This window comes from Moschus berezovskii, chromosome 6 (genome assembly GCF_049115385.1).
Source record: "Moschus berezovskii isolate FMDL1 chromosome 6, NW_MosBer_1.0, whole genome shotgun sequence".
Taxonomy (NCBI): domain Eukaryota; kingdom Metazoa; phylum Chordata; class Mammalia; order Artiodactyla; family Moschidae; genus Moschus; species Moschus berezovskii.
The window spans coordinates 22,896,315-22,918,612 of NC_142465.1; the positions used below are offsets into that span (position 1 = coordinate 22,896,315).

Consider the following 22,298-nt stretch of genomic DNA (forward strand, 5'->3'; position numbering starts at 1 on the left):
AGCCTGGCTTGGAGAATTTTGAGCATGACTTTACTAGCGTGTGAGATGAGTGCAATTGTGTGGTAGTTTGAGCATTCTTTGGCATTGCCAGATGGTCAACACCGAAATAAGATTGATTATATTCTTTGCAGCCAAAGATGGAGAAGCTGTATACAGTTAGCAAAAACAAGACCAGGAGCTGACTGTGGCTCAGATCATGAACTCCTTATTGCCAAATTCAGACTTAAATTGAAGAAAGTAGGGAAAACCACTAGACCATTCAGATATGACCTAAATCAAATCCCTTATGATTATACAGTTGAAGTGAGAAATAGATTTAAGGGACTAGATCTGATGATGAACTCTGGACGGAGGTTCGTGACATTGTACAGGAGACAGGGACCAAGACCATCCCCATGGAAAAGAAATGCAAAAAAACAAAATGGCTGTCTGAGGAGGCCTTACAAATAGCTGTGAAAAGAAGAGAAGCGAAAAGCAAAGGAGAAAAGGAAAGATATTCCCATCTGAATGCAGAGTTCCAAAGAATAGCAAGGAAAGATAAGAAAGCCTTCCTCAGCGATCAGTGCAAAGAAATAGAGGAAAACAACAGAATAGGAAAAACAAGAGATCTCTTCAAGAAAATTAGAGATTCCAAGGGAACATTTCATTCAAAGATGGGCTCGATAAAGGACAGAAATGGTATGGACCTAACTGAAGCACAAGATATTAAGAAGAGGTGGCAAGAATACACAGAAGAACTGTACGAAAACGATCTTCATGACCAAGATAATCACGATAACGTGATCACTGACCTAGAGCCAGACATCTGGGAATGTGAAGTCAAGCGGGCCTTAGAGAGCATCACTATGAACAAAGCTAGTGGATGTGATGGAATTCCAATTGATCTATTTCAAATCCTGAAAGATGATGCTGTGAAAGTGCTGCACTCAATATGCCAGCAAATTTGGAAAACTCGGCAATGGCCACAGGACTGGAAAAGGTCAGTCTTTATTCCAATCCCAAAGAAGGGCAATGCCAAAGAATGCTCAAACTACCGCACAATTGCACTCATTTCACACACTAGTAAAGTCATGCTCAAAATTCCGGGCTTTTCAGGAATTCCTTTAATGTGCCAACTTCTTTGCAGTAGCATCTAGGCCTCTGCATATGTTATTCCTTCTGTCTGGAACTCTCTCTTTCTCATTTACTGTCTGATTAATCCCACATTCATCTTCTGGACCTGAGCTTAAATGTCTCCTCAGTGGAGAAGCCATACCTACACCATCCCCTGTTTCAGCCAAGTTCAGGTCCACCCACTATACAGTTTCACTGCACAGCATCTGTTTCCTCCATTGTACATTTTGCACAGTGCATTTTCTTTTGTTGTGCTTATTACAGTTTCTTATTTTTATAATTATTTGTTTTGGTCTGTCTTTTCTGACAGACTATAAATTCCATGAGGTCTTGTTCACTGTTCTTTTTATGGTGACTAGCACACATCCTTGAATGAATCAGTGAATGGATGATTGGGCTAATGCTCTTCTGGTAGTTTGGAGGATAATAAAAATAGACAGTTGAAGCATACTTTTTATTTTATCCTCATAATAACTTTGTGAGAGGATACCATTGTCACCCTTTCATAGGTACAAGCTAAGTTGCTTCAGTTGTATCCAACTCTTTCCGACCCCATGGACTGTAGCCTGCCAAGCTCCTCTGTCCATGGGATTTCCCAGGCAAGAATACTGGGGAGGGTTGCCATTTCCTTCTCCAGAGGATCTTCTGGACCCAGAGATGAGGAAGCTAAAATTCACAGATGTAAGGTGACTTGTCCAGTTTGTACAGGGCAATTCTTTCAAGAAGAGGGAATACTGGGATCATTATATATTTTAAAGAATAAGTATTTGTTTACTAATACATTTCTCCAGACACTTTGTCCTTTGCAAATGCTAAGTATTATTAATATCTCTTTGGCATTTCCAGGGAGTTGTTTAAGATGAACAAAGCCAGTTACCACCATCTCCAACTCAGAGCAAAAAGCACGAAAACATTTAGGAAAAGTCCTGATAAATGAAGAAACATTTCACATTCATTGAAATAAAGACACACAGGGAATGGAGCTGAGTGGGTTAAAGCAAATTAGGCAGAAAAAATAAATTGGTGTGATAAAGGCAGGAGCAAACAAAATGGATGCGATAAAAGAAGAAAGGAGAGATAAGTACAAGGACACAGGGAAACAAAGAAAGAAAAGCAAACTTCTTAAGTCCTTGGGAGAGTCCCAAAGAGCACCACAGGATGCTGTCAGTGCTTCTAACAAAGGTAGTGGTATTGCTGAATTGGATGGCATCATGTGTGTGAGCAAACTCCAGGAGACGGTGCAGGACATGGAAGTGTGGTGAGCTGCCGTCTATGGGGTCCCAAAGAGTCAGATATGACTGGGCAACTGAACAACAGCAGCAAAGTGTTTAGCAGTAAATAGGGCATCTGATGACTAGCTGGGCTGTTCATGCCAAACTTTAGGGGCTTTTTGTTTTTTTGGTAAATCAAGATGATAATAACATTTTCTATTTCTTCCTACTGTATCTACTGAAATACAGGTAAAAGTGAGAGGAAGCTAGAGGAAAAGAATTTCCTCCTCTATCCTGACCCAAACTGCATACTGTGTTGCCATTTCCTACACTCTGTTCCCCCTCTGGCACCACCCTGATGTTTCCCCTGACTCCTGTTAAATTAGGGGCTTCCCTGGCGGCTCAGACGGTAAAGAGACTGACTGCAGTGCAGGAGACCAGGGTTTGATCCCTGGGTCGGGAAGATCCCCTGGAGAAGGAAATGGCAACGCACTCCAGTATTCTTGCCTGGAAAATCCCATGAACGGAGAAGCCTGGCCGGCCATAGTCCATGGGGTCACAAAGAGTCAGACACAACTGAGTGACTTCACTTTCTTTTCTCTGGTTATAAACAAGGAGGTCAATAAACTGAGGTAGCTCTAATGCCATGGTAGCTTAGGTAAGCAAACCAAATCCAAGCCTGCAGATGCCTCAAGGTTATAAAATCAAAATGCTAAGGGTGCCCAATCACAAACAGCCAACCAGGCTTTAAGCTGCAGCCAAAGAAATAATTTCCTTTCTAGACTTTGTACTTTGTCTGTGAAAGTCTTTCCTCTGGTTCTTGTAAGCAGAGCACTCCTAACCACTTGTCGATTGGCACTGCCAAATTGGAATCAATTTTTGCTCAGATAAATTGAACATTTTTAAAATGTCTCAGTTTATCTTTTAACATCCCCTAATGGGGTTCTTCCATGGACCAGCCATGGGAAAATCATTTTACTTTTCTGAATCTGTTTCCTTATCTATCAGGTAGAGATAATCTATCCCTGGCTGATTTTTCTCAGTGTTTTTTGGCTCATAGCATCTCAGTGGTAGAAAAAAACTCAAAGGGATGACTTCTAGTATAGGCTCAAACTGGATGCGTGAATCTCCACTGCGTTATCTCACTCACCAAATTTTATTTGTTCTTTTGCCCTTGCCTCAACTTTGAACATGTTGAATTTTAGACTTTTGGTATCACTTAATCTATCAAACATTTTTTCTGGAATTATGTTCTTATACATGGAAAAACTTTATGGTCTTTAAAAACTAAGGTGATACAGTTTCTGTTTTATGCATTATATGCAAGGAAATGTTAAGTTGAAAGTAAGTGAAAATGACAGCATTAGGTTTGGAAAATATGTTTAAAGAAAATCTAGATTTCTAATATTGTTTTGGAGCTCAAAGCAAGACAAAAAAAAAAAAAAGTAAATCTTAAAGGTGCATCTTTAAGGAAGTCATTCCTCTATACCACTAGTTCCCAAGGTGTGATCCTGTATCACACAGAAGCAGCAGCATCACCTGGCTATTTGTGAGAAATTCAACATCTCTGGTCCCATCCCAGACATAACAAGAGTCTCTGAGCTTGGAGACCAACCATCTGTTTTCTAACAAGCACTGCTCTTTGACATTTGAGAACAACTGCTTTCTGCTCTGGAGTGGGAAGGGCTTCCCAGGTGGCACTAGTGGTAAAGAACCTACCAGTAGATGTCAGAGACGTGGGTTCCTTCGCTGGCTTGGGAAGAATCCCCTGGAGGAGGGCAGGCAACCCACTCCAATATTCTTGCTTGCAGAATCCCCATGGACAGAGGAGCCTGGAGGGCTACAGTCCTTAGGGTCGCACAGAGATGGACATGACTGAAGCAACTTAGCAGCAGGCACATGGAGTGGGAAACTTGGGTGGGGGGCTGGGGGATGAGACAGGGAACAGGACAAGTGTATTATGTGCTGGTATGTTTTTATGATTAAAAATGATGATTATATTAAAGTAAAATTGCCAGTAGTCGACCATTTTGACCTATGTAAAAGGCAAAATATGATTCAATCTTAACTATATTTTTAAGTTTTATTATAAGGATAAGATAATGTGAAAAAATCTTGCACAGAGCCTGGATACGAAAGCTTCATAGATATCGGTCTCCCTTTTCCTAGTGTTCTAAAATGTACTGATCAGGGCCTTTGTGCTCAGAAACAAGCTCTAAAGTCATTGTCAGATATACTTTCCAGTGCCCACAGAAGACCAATAGCAGGCAGTTCCTCCATACTCCCCAGAATGAATTGCGTTCTTAGATGAACAATGTGCCACCAGCTCCTATTCCTTCTAAGGAAACAGGGAGTTACCACTCTCCAATAATTAAAACAATCAGAGTAATACAATGTCTAGATGTTGCCTACACATACCTCTGGGTCTCACAGCAACTAGATTTACTCTCATCTCCTGCTTCTTTTCGGCATATGTATATATTTCTAACCCTTCCATAACTTTCTTTCCTTGCAGGTACTCATTTGCAATTACATTCTTGTAAAATAACTGGCTTCCAGGAAGAGACGGAAATGAGCACAGGGCTCAAAACCAATTCTGAAGCAAGCCATAAACACAAAATTCAAACTCTTGGCTGATTTTTTTTTTTTGTCAATGTGGGTTTGTCAGGAAATATGGTGCAATAGGCTGTGTTATTGGAAATGGACTAGAAAGAAAAAGAGAACACATTCTCATCAATCTATGTTAACTAGATGAATAATGCTGAATCCAGATGATTAAGCTAAATGCACCTTACAATCTTTGAGAGCGTCAAAGGAAAAAAGGTAGAGCTGAAGTTGGAGGAGGAGGCAAAAAGGAGAGGAACGAATGGGAAAGGGAAGAGAATGCTTTCCTTGAGTGTATATGCCCTTCTCTGAGTTAAAGTTAAATGTTTAACACATCAGCGTTCTAGCATACCCGTATTTAAATAGTGCTCCCTCCCATGGGGGAGGAATGGATAATCAATAGTCAATACACATGAATGGCTGCAGAACAGAGAAGAGAAATAGATCAATAGATTTTCATTTAGCAAATGATTGACCAGATATGCACTTTATCAGTCATCCCAGTTAGTGAAGACTTTCTATGGACTGAATGTTTCTGTTCTCCCCCAATTCATATGTTGAAACCTGAATCTCCTATATGATGCCATTTACAGATGAGGCCTTTTGGAATAATTAGGTCATGAAGATGGAATGCTTATAAATGGAATTGGTGTCCTTAGAGTAAGAGACCAGAGCCGTTCCTCTTCTATGCCATATGAGGATACAATGGGAAGATAGCTGTCTGTGAACCAGGAAGAGGGTCTTCACCAGAACCTGATCACACTGACACCTTAATCTTGCACTTTCCGTCTCTAAAACTGTGTCTCTAAATGTTTGTTGATTGAGTCCCCCCAACCCGCACTGACTGACTTTTGACTAAGACTAAGACTTTGGGCCATTAAAATTTTAAATTAATAATTCCTATCTTTACCTTCTCCTTCTTTCAAATAGATTTATTACTATCAAAGCACCTGACCATGTTGGAAATAATCTAGATGCTCAAGAGATCCATTCTATGTGAAATGTGAATACCCTGCCTCTTTACTGGCTCTCACTGACTTGTTTGAGGAAACGAATCTGTCCTTTTCAGTTCATTCCCCAAGCACACAGTCAGATAGATAATAACCTTCCAGCTCAAATGTTAGGTTACAGTACACCTGAGGAGTTTGCGGTTTTGTATTTTCTTCCTTACGACAATCTCTATCTTATCCTCTAGTCCAAGCCATTTGACCTCAACCTTTCAGATCCATCACCTGATAGATGGGGGCAGGGCCACTTTGCAACCAGACTAGGGTGTAGTATGAGTACTACAACTTATAAAGAACCTGACAATCTTGAGATAATTGGATTTGGGTAAAGACAAACTAGATAGCATATTAAAAAGCAGAGACATTACTTTGCCAACCAAGCTCCGTCTAGTCAAGGCTATGGTTTTTCCCATGGTCATGTATGGATGTGAGAGTTGGACTGTGAAGAAAGCTGACTGCTGAAGAATTGATGATTTTGAACTGTGGTGCTGGAGAAGACTCTTGAGAGTCCCTTGGACTGCAAGGAAATCCAACCGGTCCATTCTAAAGGAGATCAATCCTGGGTGTTCATTGGAAGGACTGATGCTGAAGCTGAAACTCCAATACTTTGGCCACCTCATGCGAAGAGTTGACTCACTGGAAAAGAGTCTGATGCTAGGAGGGATTGGGGGTAGGAGGAGACAGGGACAACAGAGAATGAGATGGCTGGATGGCATCACCGACTCGATGGACATGAGTTTGAGTGAACTCCGGGAGTTGGTGATGGACAGGGAGGCCTGGCGTGCTGTGATTCATGGGGTCGCAAAGAGTCGGACACGACTGAGCAACTGAACTGAACTGAACTGAAAGACAATATATTATATATTCTGTTCTTTCTTAATTATTCTTGGAATATTCTATTGCACAGGTAATACTTTCCTGAATGTACGTGAGTATCTCATCATGGGAGGGAAAAAAGAGCTGGGCATCATTTACTATGGACTGAAGATACTTTCATCTGCCCAGCTTTCTCTATCAACTAAGTGTGAAGTTTATATTCTACTCTAAATAAGACAAAAATACTTCTTTCTATTAACTATAAAAGCATAAGAGTATCTAAATTTTTTTCTTTTAACCTGGTCTTTCTGACCTATTCAAATACAGTGCTTAGCATACAGTAACATAAGGTCACCATAACACTTTCCATCCACACACAGAGTCTTTATTTCTCCTGAGAGGACTCAATAGCATCTTTCTTTTATTTTACCTCTCTCTTCATTCCCTTAGAGTGACCCCTATAGAATTGCCAGCTCCACACACAGCATAAGAGGATCTTCTCCGAGAGCCTCAAGAGAGCACCTCTCTCAGCTCTCACAGGCAAACACTTCCTTCTCTCTGCTTATATCAAGTTCATTAGCACAGAAGCACCCTCAGCCCTTCCCTAGTCCTCCCTTTCTGTTAGTTTGCTAAGGCTACTGTAAAAACATATCTTGGCCTAGGTGGTTCAAGCAACAGTAATTTATTACCTCACACTTTTCGCTTTTGGAGACTAGAAGTCCAATATCAAGGTGGTGTTTCTTCTGAGGGTCTCTATCCTCACCTGTCTTCACATGGTCTCCATCTGTGTGTTTCTGTGTCCAAATCACCTCATCTTTAAAGGACACCAGTCATATTGGATTAGAACACATCCTAATGACCTTCAGTTCAGTTCAGTCGCTCAGTCGTGTCCGACTCTTTGCGACCCCATGAATCACAGCACGCCAGGCCTCCCTGTCCATCACCAACTCCCAGAGTTCACTCAAACTCACCTCCATCGAGTCGGTGATGCCATCCAGCCATCTCATTCTCTGTCGTCCCCTTCTCCTCCTGCCCCCAATCCCTCCCAGCATCAGAGTCTTTTCCAGTGAGTCAACTCGTCACATGAGGTGGCCAAAGTATTGGAGCTTCAGCTTTAGCATCAGTCCTTCCGATGAACACCCAGGATTGATCTCCTTTAGAATGGACTGGTTGGATCTCCTTGCAGTCCATGGGACTCTCAATTCAAAACACCACAATTCAAAATCATCAATTCTTCGGTGATCAACTTTCTTCACAGTCCAACTCTCACATCCATACATGACCACGGGAAAAACTATAGCCTTGACTAGGCGGAGCTTGGTTGGCAAAGTAATGTCTCTGCTTTTTAATATGCTATCTAGGTTGGTCATAACTTTCCTGCCAAGGAGTAAGCATCTTTTAATTTCATGGCTGCAGTCAGCATCTGCAGTGATTTTGGAGCCCCAAAAAATAAAGTCTGACACTGTTTCCACTGTTTCCCCATCTATTTCACATGAAGTGATGGGACCAGATGCCATGATCTTAGTTTTCTGAATGTTGAACTTCAAGCCAACTTTTTCACTCTCCTCTTTCACTTTCATCAAGAGGCTTTTGAGTTCCTCTTCACTTTCCGCCATAAGGGTGGTGTCATCTGCATATCTGAGGTTATTGATATTTCTCCCAGCAATCTTGATTCCAGCTTGTGCTTCTTCCAGCCCAGCATTCCTCATGATGTACTCTGCATATAAGTTAAATAAGCAGGGTGATAATATAACAAAATAGGCAGAGGAAGCAGAGATCAAATTGCCAACATCTGCTGGATCATGGAAAAAGCAAGAGAGTTCCAGAAAAACATCTATTTCTGCTTCATTGACTATGCCAAAGCCTCTGACTGTGTGGATCACAACAAACTGTGGAAAATTCTGAAAGAGATGGGAATCCCAGACCACCTGACCTGCCTCTTGAGAAACCTGTATGCAGGTCAGGAAGCAACAGTTAGAACTGGACATGGAACAACAGACTGGTTCCAAATAGGAAAAGGAGTACGTCAAAGTTGTATTGCAATGATTAGAGGTGGTCTAATGGAGAAAGTGAATAGACAGGTTGCGCTGGCAATGAAACAATAATAAAACCATTGACTCCTCTCCTAGGCATCTCCATTTCGATATTCAATCAAAACTGTGAACTCAATATATCAAGGTTGAATTCAGTTCTGTCTTTCCTCAACTCTGCCCAGTTGTATTCCCTATTTTCATTTCCCCACCATTATCCCTCCTCAACATCGTGTGGCATCCCCCTACCACCTATATTTAGTTGAGTAAAAGTCCATCTCCTGAATCTCTTGAATCTGTCTCTTTCTATCTCCATGTTTCTTAATTCAGTATTGAACATCACTCAGTCATAGCAACTGAATGAACTAGCTATTTTGCCTCTCCTCTTACTAGTCATTTCACCTTTGAAACTGTCAGTTATTATCTTTCTAAAACACAGATCTAATAATGACATTGTCTTGGGTAGAACAAAGTATCTTCGTTACTGTAATGGTTCCTCACTACTTACAAGAGAAGAATTTTGGTTTTCAGCAAGTCAAGTTTCATCTGTGTGTGCTCCCAGCGCTTCAGTTATGCCATCATACTTGCCTTTGTCTAAACACATCCTGTTCTCTCTTGCCTCTGTACTTTTTGGCCATGGTGCTTCTTCCAGAAAAGCCTTTTACCTTCAGAGGCATCAGTGGAAATCCTTCACCATTCAAATCTGTTTCCTTGTCATTTCTGTTGAAAAATGTTTACTCTAAGGCCGTGTTTATCTTGTACTCATTTTTAAATAGTCCTCACTATATTATTTCATAAGTAACGATTTTCACACCACTACAACACCAAACCTGTAAATTCATTAAGCGTACAAACTTTACCTTGTATATCTTTGCTTCTTACCTGTGTCTGTCACATAAATTACAGTCAGTAAATATATATTGAAGTAAATGAGTGAATTAGAAATAGTAATTTTTAAACTTGCACAAACTTTACACTTGCTCAAGAGTTTGATCTACATAATTATCATTTCTAATAGAGGATTATTTTCTATATATTATTTTTATATTTTTTGACTTAATTTAAATTTATATATATTACATTATAAAGCAGCAAACTATTCTTTTTGGATCATTAGATAAAACATGTAAGGGCTGTATCTCAACAAGCTTAGAACATCAAAAAAAAAAATGAGACATTAACAAACATAGATGATGGGTGAATGGATGAATATAATACCAATGACTTAAGGTATAAATGAATGGTTCTGCTCAAGAAAAGATAATTTCCCTACCTGAGACTTGTCTAGAAAGGTAAACTGTGGGAAATGTGTAGCAGCCCTTCCAACCACAAAGAATCACAGAAAAGAGAAGTGGTCAGTTATTTAGAAACGACCAGTAACTCACTTATCAACACTCTGTCAAAAAACAACCAGTTCCTTATATAATAAAGTGACCGTAGAATTTAATAATTCTGGCTAATAGTGGAACCACTAAAATGTACAGAATTTCCTAGAGCTTAAGCATTAGATTTTCAAATAAATGCCTTATCATTTTTAATCACATAAAATGTGACCAGTTTTTACTGTAGCTACTTTTCATACTATATGCTTATGCAAGGTAACATCTTTAAAGTGGTATACTGAGAAGAATATGGATAGGGTCCCTCAGCTTCCTTCCTGTTATCCAAAAGGAGAAGAAATGAACATTCATAAATACCAGGATTTAATAACATGGAAGAAAGTTTTTTGAAGATCTGAGCAGAGAGGCACGGCCACTCAAGCTAGAGGGTGAAACAGGACCACACCTCCATGTACTTCTCATTGCAATACCGATGGAAGGGACCAACTTGGCATATAAGACGCAACTTGCTCTTAATTCTCTATTTTTTTATTTTCCTTCCCTCCTTTTACTTCAAACATCTTTTCCTCTTTATCTCTTCCATTGTTATTCTTTTCTTTCTCCTTCTGCTTTCCTCTTTCTTTAAAATGTCACCAGCAATTTTCTTTACTCACCTGTCAATTTCTGCCCTTTGATGGGGCATTTCTATCTCCATGTGATGTCATAGATTCAAAAAATTATAAATGTGCTAAATAATGGGGTGAGGGAAGCTGACAAGTGCTGATTCCACAAATGGTAAAGAGTGAAACTTTCTTTGGGAAAAGAGGCACTCAAATCTTCCCCAAGTCGTCACCACCTGTGCCACCTGTGGCAGCAGTATCTTACTACATTGGTGGTTGGCATCCCAAACATATTCAAGTGCATTATGAGGAGCAATCTTGGGTCGATTTTCCCCTACCTTTCAAAATAATGTATAATGACAATTATTGGTTTCCATTAACTGAATGGAAATTCTCATGTTTGAAGATGCTCAAGCAAAAGCAGACAACCACTAATGAAAGATATCCGAAAGGGGATCTTACTGTAGAAATCACAATAAAGTACCCCCTTAAGGCTTCTCCAAATCTGAGACTGAATCATCTCGTGTAACCTACAACACAATTGGAGTAGAGAAGGCAAAGCAAACCCCTGTTAAACTGAAATGTAAAGAGGGTATTTGTTCATTGACTTATGGGGCTGCATTCCAGATCTCCAAATGCTTTGTCATGTTCTTTTTCTATTACAAAAGGATAATACCTTCGTACAATATTTTCCAATTACTTCAGAAGATATAAAAGAGTAATGGCAAAAAAAACATGAACTAGAAGTTTAAATAGAAATCAAAACCTTCCAGTTCAATAAAGCCAAAGAATTTTACTGCAGGACCTAGTGATCATTTACCCCAGTCAGGAAAACTGTTGGACTGAAACAAATGAAAGAGATTGTGAAATCCTCTGGTGAAATTGATGACATTTCACCCTATCCAAAGATTAACTCAGTTAATGGTGTAACTGAAAGGGTGTGATTTGGAGACATGCTGTGTAAATACTGAAACATAGTGTTTTTCAGAGAGATTAATCTTAATAGTAAAGGGTAAAATATGCTTCTGATTAACAGGAAAAAGCTAATCTGTGAGATCCTCTTGATTAGTTTGGCCATTCCATGCAAAATGTCACAAGAGCAATCAGAAAAGGAATCCCCGAAATGCACCATGAAGAAAAGCTGTAAAAGCAAAATGGTTTCCCTATAGAGACTAGGGTACGATTCAGTCTAGTCCTTTTGTAAAAAGGCTCAGCCACAGTAAATGAGGGGTTCCATAAAATTGAACAAAGAATAAGAAACAGATTCTATTGCTGCTTCATTCAATTTCCACCACCTCAATGGCTACTCATCCTTTTTCCTATTCCTCACAGTCACTGCAATCTGAAACCAATGACAGAAGAGGAAATGGAGTCATCACCCCTGAGATTGCACCAAACAAGTCTGATCTGGCATTAATTTGAGGCATATGAGGGAAGGAAGTGAATATATTTCCATTACATGTAACAATTAATAGTCATCACTTAAAATAGAAATTATTTTATTAGCAAAAGTAGAAAATACTTAATGTACATCAAAGGAAAATAAAATGAAAAAACTTGATAACAAAAATATTAATAGTAATTATAATATTAAAATTCAAAGAAATATTTTGCTTGTATTGTAAGTATTATTGATGAATATAAATGATATTTGATCAAATGGAAATATATGAAACATGATAAAAATGTATATTCTTTTCTGCATTGGAACAACAGGCAGTTTCCAGATTAAAACTGGGTAAGTTCCAGAGTTAATTTGAAAGACACTTATTTGAAGTTCAGAATATATGTTCCCATAGAAACATTTTTGAAAACTGTGAATTAGGTTCCTAGGTTACCTGTGAATTCTATTAAACCAAATATGTAGAAAATAATATTAATTTATATTTTGAATCAGTAGAAAATAAAACTTCCGTGTTGGAATAAGAATTAATTACAAGAAGATAAAAACATGAGGAAATAATTTTATGGAACTCCTGATAAAGGATTTCTGGGAGACATCAAAGGATTTAGATGTAAGTTACAGAAGATCATTACTTAGGTTCACTTTTGTCTCTTCTCTAAGCTGCATCCTCTCCCTACTGACCACAGCTAGTTTGTGGCTTTAAAAATCACCTATATGCAGAGATTTCACAAATTTATAAGTCCAGCTCCAACCTCTTTGCTAAACTCCAGTCAGGTAACCCAATGCCTTCTTGCATGACAGGCATCTAAAATTTAACATGTCTCAAACTGCATTTCTTATACAGAAATATAACCCCATCCACCCTCCATCTTCCCTATCTCAGTTAATGGCAACTCTATTCTTTTGTTTCTGACTTCTCTTTCTTCTCATACCCTAAATCCAATCCTTTAGTGCATCCTGTCAGCTCTACCTTTAACATACATCCAGAATCCTACTTTCGTTTTTCATTTTCTCTGATCCAATACACCACCACCTCTTCGCTGTATTATGGCAGTGAAAAGTGAAAGTGAAAGTCGTTCAGTCATGTCTGACTCTCTGCAACCCCTGGAATTCTCCAGGCCAGAATACTGGAGTGGGTAAAAGCCGAGACATTACTTTGCCAACCAAGATCCGCCTAGTCAAGGCTATGGTTTTTCCCGTGGTCATGTATGGATGTGAGAGTTGGACTGTGAAGAAAGCTGAGCGCCGAACAATTGATGCTTTTGAACTGTGGTGCTGGAGAAGACTCTTGAGAGTCCCTTGGACTGCAAGGAGATCCAACCAGTCCATCCTAAAGGAGATCAATCCTGGGTGTTCATTGGAAGGACTGATGCTAAAGCTGAAACTCCAATACTTTGGCCACCTCATGCGATGAGTTGACTCACTGGAAAAGACTCTGATGCTGGGAGGGATTGGGGATGGGAGGAGAAGGGAACGATAGGGAATGAGATGGCTGGATGACATCACCGACTCTGTGGACATGAGTTTGAGTGAACCCCGGGAGTTGGTGATGGACAGTGAGGCCTGATGTGCTGTGATTCATGGGGTCGCAAAGAGTCGGACACGACTGAGCAACTGAACTGAACTAAACTGAACTGAACCCTTTCCCTTCTCCAGGAGATCTTCCCAATCCAGGGGTCGAACCTAGGTCTCCCACATTGCGGATTCTTTACCAGCTGGGCCACAAGGGAAGCCCCAGAATACTGGAGTGGGTAGCCTATCCCTTCTCCATAGGATCTTCCCAACCCAGAAATTGAACTGGGGTCTCCTGCATTGCAGGTAGATTCTTTACCAAGTGAACTTTCATTTCCTCCTAAAGGATCTCCCTGACTTACTCTTGCCCTCCAAAATCTATGCTCAGCACAGCAGCTAGAAAGATCCTGTGAAATCACAAGTTAGATCATGTCTCTCCCTCCATTTAAAACCCTCCAACAACTTCCAACTTCCAAAACCCTCCAATAAGCTCATTCAGGGACATCCCTGGTGGTCCAGTGATTCAGACTCCACTCTCCAAATTCAGGGTTAATGGGTTCGATTACAGGGCAGGGAAATTCCACATGCCATGTGGTGTGGCAAAAAAAAAAAAAACCATCCAGCTCACTCAGAGTAAAGTCAAAATGCTTCCATTGTTGTGTGCCCTGTCCCCAACCTCTCCAAGCTCATCTCCTACTCTTCTCCCCATTGGTTCTGCAATTAACAGCCTTACTGGCCTCTTTGCTCTTCCTTGAGCATTCCAGTGTGACATTCTCTTGCGGTCTACAATCCTGTTGTTCCCACTGCCTGGAATGGCCTTTTACTGTATATAATCACAAAATCACCTCTTTACACCTCACCTCTACTGGATCTTTGCTGAAGTTTTACCTTCTTGAGCTTTTAATGACCGTCATAACCTTTTAAAGAATTCCAGCCTCCCCACTCTTTGCACGCCCCATCTCTCCTTTCTTTTTAGTCAAATTACCATCTAACATACAACACGTTTAACTTATTCATTTATTCTGTCTCCTCCAATCTAGACCACAAACTCCCTGAGGTCCATAGCTTTTCATCCTAATGCCTAGAAAAAAGCTAGACATATAGTAAGCATCAAATATTTGTTGAATAAATAAATTTAATCGCTGAATGAATAAATAACTTTCTTTCAAAAGCGCTCTACTGGCACTATTCTAACTTTCCATCCATCATAGAGATAACCTTTTTAAAAAATTAAAAATGGAGAGAAAAGAAAAAAGCACTAGTATTATATTTGGTCTCTCCATCTCCATTCTTGCTGCTCTTCAATTAATTTCCCACCCATCAGTCACAATGATCTTCCTAAAACTCAAACCGGTTGAGCTGCATCTATGGAACTTTATAACTTTGACGATAAAGTTCATCCTTTTAACCTGCCTTATGAGATTTCTCATTGTCTACCTCTTGCATATCTTTCCAGTTCATCGTGAGTTACTCATGTTTTCTGATAGGGAAAAATTGAGGCAGTAAAGAGATTTTGAATCAGAGATTTCTCCTGTAGATCAATGGCTGATGATCCTGGGTCAGGGCTTGGGTGACTGTTAAGACTGTTTTACGAGTTGCCCACTGGTCCTTCTTACATTTGAGGCAATCCCCAAGTCACCATGAGATACTCACAGAGTCTAACTCACTGTGTAATGTTCACTATAAACATTGACAGTTATAGTGAAGTTGGTTTATCTACCTTTTTCCTTGAATTAAATGTTATATAAAATCCTAGCATAATAAAGTACATTTTGAGTGAAACTGAAAACACTGGAAATTTGAAGGAGTAGACATCCAGCCCTGACCGTTCAGCTCCCATGCACCTGATATGGCCCCTGAAGCCCTTTTGAACAACCACAGATGAGCGGCTCCAAGTCATAAGAGGGTCAGGCAACCTCACGATGCAGCGACGCCAAAGAAGAAAGCCTTTCAAAACAGCCATATCTTTTGGTTGTTTACAAAATCTGTTCAAGTAGCTGAAATGCACTTTGCTGTCCTCTGCTCCTCTGCTTAGTGTGTGACAAGCAGCAACCTCTCCAAATGGCAGGAAACAACAAAAGGAGAAATATGTACACATCTGCTTCGTGCAGGAGATGGAACACTCTATAGGTTTTTGCCTAATGACCAGCTCCTGAGGTAGTAATTAGGATTTGGTGCACTGCTCACTGGAGCTACCTTAGCTTCTCTGCCAGAGAATTCTGAGAAATGGTTTGTTGTTTCAGTTTCAAAATTGCATCTGAGGCCAACTCTTTGACTGGAGTGCATGTAGGGACAGGCAGCAGCAACGCTCAGCAAGTGGTGTTTATGTTCACATTCTCTCTGCACCTCGGATCCATGACAGGTTCATTTTTCAGAAGTCTAATAAAAAAATGATCTTAAGAAATGGAAAGTGGGTTGTTTAACTGCCAGAGGTCTGATTTTTATTTTAGATATTAAAATGAGGGAGCTCCTGAGGAGGCTGTGAGGGGTTCTTGGTCACACCTCTCGCATGTGGACAAGTTTATTTCCAGATTGAGAAATGTGACCCTGGCCAATTTTGAAGGCCCAGTTTGAGCCAAACAAAATCAACCCAAAGTGTTAGACCACTTGGAAGAAGGGTTATTGCCAGGGCAAATCTAATGCTGTCTCTGACTGGCAATGAAATACATCTATAAACCAGTGAGTAACTTTATGAGTTTTTTAAACATTTCTAAAATGGCCTTCCCTCCCTCAACTTCCTTCCAACATAGACCAGCTCCCTGGAGGATGGATCCCGGTCAAGGAGGCCTATCAGAATGAACTGGCTAGATGTTTCTGCCCAAAACCTTTCATGACTTTGGAAGAGCCAAGAAAGAAGGAGCTGTTATTTCTAGGATACAACCTTATTTACCTCATTTCAAGACAGAAGTAATTGCAACAGGGCTTTAGAATAGCACATCAGTGGACCTGGAACCACGGAAGGATAAAAGGCTACCTGTAGTTTCACCACACACCACCCCCGTCTCTCTCACCTGTGCACAGCTATAATGTGTGCATGCCACCACACACACACACACACACACATGATACACTCAATGCACACAACACACACATGCCACACACAAATGTATCATACACACACACACCAAGAAATGCCACATATGTAAACAGATACCCACATGTATGCAAACACCCACATGTACACCACACACATCACATGCACGTACCCCTCACAGGCACACGCAGGCTGCACAAACACATGGTGTGCACACACACTATAGACAGATGCATATCCATACAAATGACACACCCACCCTTTCCACACGCCCGTTCACATCGTGCACCTGAACATGCAACACTTGCAGACACACGCCACAGACACACATACACACTGCATGTAAATTCACCACACAAACACCTGATCAACTCAGTAGCCGGTCTTGAAGAAACACTAACTTCTTCCCTTTGATCACAGCAAGGCTATTTTAATTTATGTCTGTGTGAAAGGTATGGCCATCCCGTTTGACTCTCCGCTCTGAGGTACCAAAGGGAATGCTTGCCCTATATATGCTGCTGCAGGAGGCAGGGCACCTGTTGCTTCAGCATGAGAGTTCTGGAATCAGCCTGCCGCAGGGAAGCAGAGTCCACCTCTCTGCTGGGCAGCTTACCAGGTGGGTGTCCTCAAGTGAGTTATTTAACCCCTAAAAGTCACAGTTTTTCACCAATTGCTTGAAAGGATAGCTAGTTCATAGACTTGTAATGAGAGTTAAATTAGACAAAATGCTCAGACCAGTGGGGCAAAAAGCATGCCCTTAACATGTAGTAGGTGCAATTAAGAGGGAACCCAGGTATCCTGCATTGCAGGCAGATTATTTATCATCTGAACCTCCAGGGAAGCCCAACTGTTATCCTACCACCTTCTAAATCAACCCATTTCTAACAATATGGACTGAGCCTAGTAAGGAACCACACAGTTTTAGAGTAATCTGGGAAAAAGACCCAAAGCCATCTTAATTGTAGGATTTTAGGTCCATTCTGGAGGAGATCCTTATAGTCAAAACTACGGTCTTTCCAGTAGTCATATACAGATGGCTATGAGAGTTGGATCATAAATAAGGTTGAATGCTGAAGAATTGATGCTTTCAATTTGTGGTGTTAGAGAAGACTCTTGAGAGTCCCTTGGACAGTAAGGAGATCAAACCAGTCAATCCTAAAGGAAATCAACCCTGAATATTCACTGGAAAGGACTGATGCTAAAGCTGAAGCTCCAATACTTTGGCCACCAGATGCAAAGAGCTGACTCACTGGAAAAGACCCTGACACTGGGAAAGATTCAAGGCAAAAAGAGAAGAAGGCAACAGAGAATGAGATGATTGGATGGCATCACCAATTCAATGGACATGAACTTTGTTGAACTGTGGGAGATGGTGAGGGCAGGGAGGCCTGCTGTGATGCAGTCCATGGGGTTTCAAAGAGACACAACTTAGCAACCGAACAAAAACGCCAGGAGAAGAGAGGGCCCTGCAGATAGCTTAAGTCCCCAAGTCGCCCCACTAAAACACAGCTTCCCAAGATTGTTTTGAAATGTGGAAGGAACTCAACAAGACAGTCAAGACTTTTTCCCAGTGGCACTTGTAAGATAAATACAAAGAAAAACCTGCGAAGAAAAAAAAAAAACTGCACAGAAAGAGAGGAAGGAAGAAAGAGCCAGAGAGGGAGGGAGAGAGGAAGAGCCTGAGAGAGAATTCATTTCATCCCAAAAGAATTGCAAGGGAAACACAAGACCCCACTTACCTACAAGTGCATCCAAAGGATATGGGGAGAGGAGATGGTAGGTTCAGGAAGCCTAGATGAACAAGGCCAGATGTCCTGAAAACAGAGTAACAGAAATCCCTTCTTTCTCCTGTTTTCTTTATCCAGGCCAGAGGGGGAAAGCCTTAGGAAATCAGGCCTATTAGTGAAGGAATTGAGACTCTTTCATAGATGTTCTAAAAGAAAGATCTATAGAGTGCTGCCAGAGGTCATTGTAGAGCTTCACCTCTCATTCCATGCCCCATACAAACGTTCCTCTTCTTCCACAGGCTGCAGAAGCACAGGTCACGTAGAGCCTTGGAAAAGGGGTAGGGGTTGTGCTAGGATTGCTAGGAAGGCCAGAAGGTGAGCTGGGGCGACCAGGGCCCCGTCTCCCAGGAGAACCACCCTAATCAGTGGGATTCTGGGAATTGAGCACCTTCCCCAGCTCTGCAGATCATCTGATCCTTAATGCTTTCATGTCCTAGAAGAATGCTTCTTCTCAGTTCTGGAAAAGCCAGTGCTCTTCTTCTGTCCAAAGTCCACGAGTAAATAAGATGAGATGAGATGGTGATGATAGTTCCATGTTTATGGAAGAGAGGCATTGCTTTTTCAGGAGCCACGAGAAAAATACCCTGTAGAAAATGCTATTTACGAATGATTAAAATGTGTGCATACACATACACAGGCAAGCAGAGGAGCAGAGAACAGACTCAACCTTGTGGTCATGGGGTCTTATAATGAACAAGACAGCTGAAAGCCAGGAAGCTGAACTCATCTTTGGAATTGATAAGAGTCATTGTTTGGCTTTGCTTTATCTTTATTTTGATCTGAGGTTGCTTCTGCTATCACTTTCTTCCTGGACACAGTGTCTTATTATCTGTGTGGAGACAGGAAAATTGTTTGTTCCACGTAAGGGCAATACACTCCCCTCCTTTTGTCTTTTTCAGGAAATTAGTAGCTCCTGTTCCATTAACTGGAGTATTTTGCCTTATCTCATTCCTATAAGTAAAGTGGGAGCTTCAAGGCAATAATTTAGAATTATTCTGTGTAATTTATCCTAAATGGATTCTCTTCTCATTGCGACGTTTATCTCTACCTTACTAAAGATTATTTTCAGGCTTACCTAAAGACCCACGATTGTCCTCTCTTTGAAGCTGAAGTCTTTAGAAAAGTAATGAAATGTGACAGGCTCCTGAAGTAAACTCTATCCTTTTATAGCCAAAGGGACTTCTTGTCATTTTAGAACCCCGTCTCTACATCCTTTCATACTTTATTTTACAGGTGACCTAGGAAACTCTTTTAATCAGATGATACTTGCTCATTGTTTCAGAACAATCTTAGCAGAAACCTGTTACTTTTAAAACTTTATTTGAAATTCGAGGCTTAAAAATAACATCCAATCATTAGGCAGAAATTTCAATATACTTGTTAGGTAGTTAGAGTAGGGAAAAGGAGTCCAAAATAGCGGTGGCTAAAAGACAAAGAAGGGAAAAGCCCACCGAAATAGGACAAAGGAAGGTCAAAGAAAGGTCCGAGACCGGAGTGAGGATTTCAGGTAGAACAGCACTCCTGGCTGAGCCCAATTTGCATAGGGCAGGCCCAGGGGGAAGAAAACATATAAAAGGAGGAGCCAAGCGAGCCTTCTCTCTCTCTCCCCCACCTACCCCCACCCCGCGCGCTAGCACGCTCCTCCACTCTCTTCTCTTCTTCGAGGATGGATTGTCCTGCTATCTTCTAAATAAAACAAAGCTGTAACACTGATTTGTCTAAGAGCTATGACCCAGTTTGTTCAAGACCTGAGAGCTGTGACGCGCCAAGGGCTTTAATGTCTGTCGCCCCAAATCATTGTTGTGACGAGACAAGAACCAAAGAACATACACTCGCCTGACATACTCTTCTATCACATAAATACCAAAGGTGAGAATGAATACTAAGGATGCAGGTTAATGTGGCAGCTTTTACAGTGTACCATTCAGTTTCAAGAGAAAATTCATAGAGTTAAAAGCTGGCTGATGCGCTCCTAGAATGCACCAATTTCGCTAATTGAGTTTTTCATGACTGGTATTTTTTTCTGATTGGTCAGAATCTGTATTATACCAGTGGTCAAGTAATGTACCATCTAGTTCAATTGTAGTCCTATATTAAGAATAAGTCAGATCTCAAAGACATTAAATGATTTCATCAGAGTCATATAGACAGTAGATAGCCAAGACTAGGTTCTGTCATTGAATTCCACTTCAATACCCTTTTCACTAACTTGTATGGTCATCCAAATAAGTGTAATCACGAACTGTGTTCCAACAAGACTCCACTGTTTCAATAACTGAAAGGAGGCATTACAATTCAATATACTAGCTCAATTATTCTACAGCATGTCACAGTTCTCTAAAAATACATAGATTGTTACAGCTTATAATAAACACAAATATCTCTTCTCTGACCACGGCATGATAGAAACCAAGCTCATAAAAGTCCATTCAGGGGCAGTATAAGGAAAATTAAACTTACCAGGTTCTCTAGATTCTAGTCTTGATTGTCACTAACAATTCTGTGACTTTGGATAAAGTCTTTAGTTTTCACATGTAATATTGGGCATGTCTAAAAGAGAGGTGCTTCTGTTGAGCTTCACAGGTGAGTAGTGGGACTACGTGGTGATTGAGATTGTTTTTGACACTGAAATTCTATTATTTCCTGATCTGTTTACCAGGAAATCAGTTTAATACGCTCTCTTTTATTGACCCTTTCAAGGAGTTTCACTTGCAGCACAGATGGCCACAGTAGAATCCAACCCCCTAGGCAGAAAACCAACCAATTCCAAGTAAGCCATTGTAGCAAAGACTGCTATCTACTGATCAATTCCATTTGCTTCTTCTTTCTGATAGTAAATCCCCCAACCCAAATTTTCAGTGGGCTCAAGACCTTCCAACTACAAATGACAATTGCTAACCTCCATTGCAACTAGGTGTGGCTTTGTGCCTAAGTTCTCACTATTGACATGTGAGTCTTGAGTGGTATATATAATTTGTAAGTTTTATTCTTAACTAGAAGGGAAATGCCTTCCATTTCCTCTTTTTCCCTTTGCCTGTCGGGAAGAGAGTTGTTATAGCCAACATGGACACAGAAATGGAAGCTATATGTTAACTATAACAGAGTTAATACACCAGCTCTGTATTACCTGCTTCCAACATAAGAGAAAAATAAACTCTCACTGCATTGTGAGTCTTTGTTTTAGCAGCTTAGATGGTTCATCCAATGGTACAGCCATCAGTGAATGATGCCATTGAATAAAATGCAGAATCCAAGCACGGTGCTTCAGTCTTGAATTATATTTAGCAGTGACCTAGCCCACAGCATTAAGGTTCCATTTACAAAGAAGTGATTTTAGTTATACACTGTTGTTGTTCAGTAGCTAAGACATGTCCGACTCTTTGTAACCCCATGGACTGTAACACACCAGGCTTCCCTGTCCTTCTCTATCTCCTGGAGTTTGCTCAAACACATGTCCACTGAGTCAGTGATGCTTTATAATCAACTCCTCCTCTGCCACGCTCTCCTCCTTTTGCCACCAATCTTTCCCAGCATCAGGGTTTTTTCCAATGAGTTGGCTCTTTGCATCAGGTGGCCAAGGTAATGGAGCTTCACTTTCAGCATCAGTCCTTCCAATGAATATTCAGGGTTGATTTCCTTTAGGATTGACTGGTTTGATCTCCTTGCTGTCCAAGGGATTCTCAAGAGTCTTCTCCAGCACCACAGTTCTAAAGCATCAATTTGGAGCTCAGCCTTCTTTATAGTCCAACTCTCACAGCCATCTGTACATGACTACTGGAAAAACCATAGTTTTAACTATACAGACCTTTTCAGCAAAGTATGTCTCTGCTTTTTAGTACG

The 22,298-nt window shown here is 40.6% G+C and overlaps 1 long non-coding RNA gene across 1 annotated transcript in view; it reads right to left on the reverse strand.

The window, feature by feature from the left end:
- Nucleotides 1-19,120, reverse strand: part of LOC148777551 (uncharacterized) — a 136,938-nt gene extending 117,818 nt beyond the window's left edge. Inside the window, exon 1 of the long non-coding RNA XR_016037555.1 lies at nucleotides 18,411-19,120. This is a non-coding gene — a long non-coding RNA (uncharacterized LOC148777551). The remainder of the gene's footprint in view (nucleotides 1-18,410) is intronic.
- Nucleotides 19,121-22,298: the final 3,178 nt, after the last annotated feature.